Below are 6,243 nucleotides of genomic sequence, written 5' to 3'. Positions count from 1 at the left end.
AAACCCTAAAGAAGCCCCTTCCAGCAGTCTGCATTTCTAAACATATTTAGCAATAATTCATTTGTTTGGCTTTTTAATGGAACCAATATTTCCTCTCCAAGATCAATACTGTCATAACTATATTGGAAAATTAAATTATAGCAACTTCATTTACATTTTTTAAAGCACCATGAAAATTATTCCGAGGCAGGACCTAATCAATGTTATGGACTTGAAATGTGCCACTCTGCATGAAGCTATAAAAAAAGATTAATGTACATTTTTACAAGAAATTAGTAGCTTAATGAAGTGGATAAAAACTCTGTCACAATTTTTATTGGATCTAAATTGCATTGTAGTGGAGGTACAGTAAGTGCCTAACACGTAATGACAGGATGACTCATGGCGAGAAATGGAAGGGTAATTTGCCCTCAACTGACACAAAACCAGGGCATTAACATCACAGCCGTTTTGAGCCAAGGGAAGTTGCCTGCTTTCATTGCACAGCAGGGGCAGAGCTTTAAACAAGAACTGTTAACTTGAGAATTATCGATCGCTCCTTCTGTGAAATGATGAAATTGGGGTGTTTAAAAAAAGTACATCTCAACTAACTGTTGGCACCACGACAGAAGCCAATGGGCAGAGACGACTCAGCATGCAGAGACATCCCAGAAAGCTACCATCCGGCTGGGCTTGGATTTGCAGCCAAACTGCAAGGCAACAAGGACTGAAGCAGACAGTCACACAATCCCACCTAAGTTTGGAAGAGCAGCATCCTAAGCAAGAGAAACCCTCAGCAGGAGGCAATCAAAGCAGGAGGTGTTTAAAAATAAACACACTCCCAAAAGCAATATTTTCAATAACTTGTGATCTTTACCCGACTCTGGGAAGACCCACACATTTCCAACATGGCAACGAGTCTTGCTGCTCAAATGCCTTCCAAGTAGAAGAGGCAAGCCAAGCACCAAGGTCAAGAATGCTCAGAGGGAGAGTTCTAGGCCTGAGCCATGAGCCCCGGCCAGAAGGAAGCAGGGAGCAGCTAGAGAATCACTCCAGTAACACACCAGGGCACCCACAGTCTGCCTCAATGATTAAGGGAGGTCAAGAAGCCCAAAGGGCTCCTGCAATAGATTCTCTTATGGGGGGACCCCAAGAGCTCCCAACACTTCAGTAGAGAGCAGAACACTGGAAAATTCAGGCCAAGTGCCAAACTGGTCCTGCTGCCTTGGCAGCCTTGGACTTTGCTACCTAAATAATCTCCCCATGAAGGGACCACGTAGCTTTGCAAAGCTGCCCTTTGTCTCAGCCACCAGCATTTATCTTACTTAGCCGACGCCAACAATGTGCGTAAAATGTGAAGCATTTGCCTGGGCCAAAGTGACCCTAGAAGATTTCTGCCGAGTGCAGCTAAAAGAAAGCCTTGTTGACATGTGGGCAACCCCTTGGGCAATTTCTGGGATGGTGGGAGGGTGAAAGCTCTGGACTCTCTCTGCCTGCAGAACCACCCTAGCCAGGCCTGAGCACTTTTGTTCTGAAGGAAAACCCCACCACTGCTTGTGCTTCCAGAAAGGTTGAAACCTAACACTTCACACCAACAAGACAAAAGAGCCACTCACATCTGTCACTTGGCTTTGTTACCCATTCCTGGCCTGTCGTGGAACCCTTTCCAGCTATCCCTCGGCCTTTTTATGCCACCGGAGCGAGTCAGGTCTCACGCAAATGGGAACCCGCCCCATGTGGGATGTTGCCAGGCCCACAGGAGTTCCAGGCACAAGACGAAAGGGGTCCCCCCGAACAGGTGCCGGCAAGCAGCCTCTGGTGTAACCCTCCAATCAAGGCTTTGATCATCAGCAGTTGAGCAAAGGACGACCAGGGTATCAGCCAGGAAAAGCTCCTTTCTGCCTTGGAATGAGCCTGTCGGCTCAAGACACATACACGGAGCAGCATTGCCACCTTGTGGGTGAATGGCAGAAACAAGATTTCTTCCTCGCCCTGGAGCCACCCAGATTTAGGTGGTTCCCAAAATATACCGGACTGAGATGGTCACATTTATTTACTGCATACAGAAGAATCATAGAATTGTAGAGTTGGAAGGGATAACAAGGGTCATCTAGCCCAACCCCCTGCAATGCAGGAATCTTTTGCCCAATGCGGGGCTTGAACCCACATTGAGAATTAAGAGTCTCATGCTCTGCTCACTTAGCTATAGCCAGAGCCAACCCATAGAAGATTTTCTTAGAGATGCTTACAAAAAGAAACAAAAAATACGATATAAAATAAAACCACCAATTAACACACAAAACAGTGTTTGAAAGGCCCAGGCAGAAGTTGTTTAAAAAGGCCTGGGTGACTAGAAAGGTCGCACTGGAAGTGTGGGGCCCAAGTGCTAGATCTAACCAACTGCCTGCAAAAGTTATTGGGAAAGGAGTTGATTATTGGGGCGAGCCCCAGAGCAACCTCTGGTTCAGAAACTTTGCCTTGTGCCAACCTCGCCAGACCACTCTGCAGCCCAGAGACCCAAGGGCGCTCTATCAAGATCAGTCCCAGCTGCTGCTGCTGCAAAGGCACCACTCTTGTCCAACTCTTTGCTGAAGTGGAATCCAGGCCATTGATTGATTGAGACTTGAGTGATTGAGAGTGGCATGTTTGTATGGGTGGTTTGTGTGAGACACACAGAGAGAGATCTGTCTCTGCATGTGAGAGAAATGTAGATGTATATGAGGGTGGGGGAGAAGAGATGCACTCGGGCAGAGACCCACACATCTGTGCTGTGTGTGAAAGAAAGAAAGAAAGAAAGAAAGAAAGAAAGAAAGAAAGAAAGAAAGAGAGAGAGAAAATGTGGTGTGAGAGAAGGCGAGATGTATGTGTGTAGCTGTGTATATGTGAAGGATATGGGGAGGGGGGAGATATGCATGAGTTTCTATGGAGTGTCTGAATATGGTGAGTGCAATTATCTATTTATTAAAATATTTGAATGCTATTATCATAAAAAATATATCAAAATGGTTTACAGCAATAAAAACTCATATAAACCATACCATAAGCTGAATGTAAGACAGCATTCTTACTATTTTTCTGTACAGTGGTGCCCCGCAAGACGAATGCCTCGCAAGACGGAAAACCCGCTAGACGAAAGGGTTTTCCGTTTTTGAGCTGCTTCGCAAGACGAATTTCCCTATGGGCTTGCTTCGCAAGCCGCAAACGTCTTGTGAGTGTTCTGATTTTTTTTCGCTCCCCCCCCTTTTTCTAAGCCGCTAATAGCCTTTTAGCCGCTAAGCCGCTAAGCCTTTAATAGCCACTAATCCGCTAAGCCGCTAATAGGGTTGCTTTGCAAGACGAAAATACCGCTAGACGAAGAGACTTGCGGAACGGATTATTTTCGTCTTGCGAGGCACCACTGTAGTGTGTATTTTATCTTATGGAACACTAAACTTTTACAGTGGTACCTCGGGTTAAGTGCTTAATTCATTCTGGAGGTTTGTTCTTAACCTGAAACTGTTCTTAACTGAAGCACTTTAGCTAATGGGGCCTCCTGCTGCCGCTGCGCCACCAGAGCACGATTTCTGTTCTCATCCTGAAGCAAATTTCTTAACCCGAGGTACTATATCTGGGTTAGCGGAGTCTATAACCTGAAGTGTATGTAACCTAAAGCGTCTGTAACCCGAGGTACTACTGTGTGCTTCTTTTCGAGCCCTGTGGCATTTCATGGGAGCATTAAGGTAAAATCCTCAGTTATTGAGTTTACAAACATAAAAATACAGTGGTACCTCAGGTTACATACACTTCAGGTTACATACGCTTCAGGTTACAGACTCCGCTAACCCAGAAATATTACCTCAGGCTAAGAACTTTGCTTCAGGATGAGAACAGAAGTCATGCAGCGGCAGCGCAGCAGCAGCAGGAAGCCCCATTAGCTAAAGTGGGGCTTCAGGTTAAGAAGAGTTTCAGGTTAAGAACAGACCTCCAGAACAAATTACCGTATTTTTCGCTCTATAACACGCACCCGACCATAACACGCACATAGTTTTGAGAGGAGGAAAACAAGAAAAAAAATATTCTAAATGAAACTGTGGATGTATGATTTTTGTGGTTGACGCTGCGGCCACAGACATGTGATCTGACGGTGAGTTTGGGGTAGCCCAATGCAAAGATCCTGAGTTTCCATGTGGATCCATGCTTTGTAACCATGTTTTTGCACCATTGTGGCCCCAGGCAACAGTGGGTGCGTGATTTTTTTGGTGCAGGCTGTAACCATGGATCCTCTGCTCACGACTGCAGCAGATCCCCCTGTCATCCGTAGGCATTCGCTCCATAACATGCACAGACATTTCCCCTTACTTTCTAGGAGGAAAAAAGTGAGTGTTATGGTGCAAAAAATACGGTAAGTTCTTAACCCGAGGTACCACTGTATTTATGAGGGCAGCCAATCTTACAAGTGCCAAGTCAGGGGGAGAGAGTACGTGCTTGCTGGGCTATGCCAGCTTCCCTCTAAGTTCTTCCTAATCTTGGAATGTCACAAACATGCCTCTTCCCACAACGACCTTGCAGCAAACCCTACACCCAGTTTCCTTGAATGGGGAAATCCATTTCCCAACACCCTTACCTTCCAGCCTTATATCACCCGAGTCTCTGGGACCCAAACGCACCCTGCACACACCTGTCCGACAGGTGGCCAAGTCTCTTTTTGCTAAGCTGCCTAAGTTCGCCCAAAGGTCAGCCTCTAAGGCCTGCAATAATGCAGTAACCTCCCTCAGAGAGGTTGCAGACTTTTGGCAGAATGCTTCCCATCCACCATCCCTGTCTCAAGAGAAAGGTGGTGGGCAAGAAGCATCCAATAACAAGTTTGTGCTCTTCCACAGGAAGTGGATTCTTCTGCTTGCCTAAATGATGTCCTTCCCTTACACTGTGTAGTGCAAGGAAGGTGTCAGGTGCTTGCAGGAGAGACAGGTGCTCTTCCCCTCCTGCAAGCATGGAAGCGGTAGGGGCCGCTTGAGTTGGAGGCCCACCTGCAGAACAGATGTGTCACATCAAGGTCCCTGCTTGGGGTAACTGGAAAGCTCACAAGCCAGGATGGATAACCATTTCCTGTTTAACTCAAGCACCTGGGACCTGAGGGCATATGCCCATCTTAGAACTGTAGAGTTGGAAGAGATCCCAAGGGTCATCTAGTCCAATCCCCTGCAATGCAGGAATCCCTGCTCAATAATCCCTGACGGATGGCCATCCAACCTCTGCTTAAAGCCCTCCAAGGAAGGAGAATCCACCACCTTCCAAGGGAGACAGTTCCACTGTCAAACAGCTCTTCACAATATGTCTATACTGCTCTTCATCCGAGGGCTATCACTACAGTATATGGCAGTTCCAGCAACATACCATGGCTATTAGCTATTTCAGTACAATGAATTCATCTAATTCCGCTTAGGTCAGTCCTCAAAGATCTAGTTTTTACTTTCTGTGTACCACAAGCTGCTTTGAGCACATTTTATTTTGTGGAAAGGTGCATACAAATTAGAGGCTAATCTAAAGTGATGTGATCCAGAGAATCTTTAGGAAAACAGAGCTTGCAGAAATGCTTAAGTGTTTTCTATTAAAAAAAAAAAATACTCGCTAGGCTTTAAACACGTCTGTATAAAATAGTGTGCTATGGAGATAAACCTATCATGTGAACCACACAATCAGCCATCTGTGCGGCAGGCTCAGGACAGAGCAGAGTCCTTTCTTCCTTGCCACCTAATTCACTTGTTGCCAGCTTACTGGGGTTTTTCTCAGGAAGGATCATGAAGGAGAGTGCTATTAATCCTACTGGCCAAAAGAGAAGCTTCATGCTTGCAAGTACCAAGCACAATGGAGGCAAAGCTCGGGGGACAGCTTACACTTCAATAGTAAAGCAGACAGACCTGGGTCTGACCAAGCAAAGACTATTATGCAGTTGCTCAAGGCCTCTAAATTCACTTTCTCCTGATCAGCACCACACCTCCTGCCTTTCTGCTGAGTTCTTTGAGAAAAGACTTCCAAGCTCTGAAAGCGCCAAAAACTGTTCAAAAACTCTCTATAGAGTTCAAATTTCAAAACAGTGTGGTTGAAGTGACACAGTATTGATGGGGAAACAAGCAATTGCCACCATTTTTTGGCCATGGAGCACACTTGCTAGTGTTGCAAAGCAGAAGGTATAGCTTCTGCAGGGCATCCGTCGGCAGCTACCACTACCCAATTAATTCATCAGGAATAGCGTACTGACCTACAATGCCTTGTCCATGCATGGGT

The 6,243-nt window shown here is 46.0% G+C and overlaps 1 long non-coding RNA gene across 1 annotated transcript; it reads right to left on the bottom strand.

The window, feature by feature from the left end:
* Window positions 1-289: 289 nt before the first annotated feature.
* LOC310710468 lies at window positions 290-3,049 on the bottom strand. The gene is made up of 2 exons (XR_014528081.1): window positions 702-3,049; window positions 290-655 (listed from the first exon to the last, which is right to left on the bottom strand). It is a non-coding gene; the product is annotated as an uncharacterized lncRNA (long non-coding RNA).
* Window positions 3,050-6,243: the final 3,194 nt, after the last annotated feature.

The sequence above is a fragment of the Podarcis liolepis genome (assembly GCF_965112155.1).
Source record: "Podarcis liolepis genome assembly, chromosome: 7".
In the NCBI taxonomy this organism is placed as follows: Eukaryota; Metazoa; Chordata; class Lepidosauria; order Squamata; family Lacertidae; genus Podarcis; species Podarcis liolepis.
The sequence above is the reverse complement of the archived record's forward strand: the minus strand, read 5'-3'. Positions and strand labels throughout refer to the sequence as shown.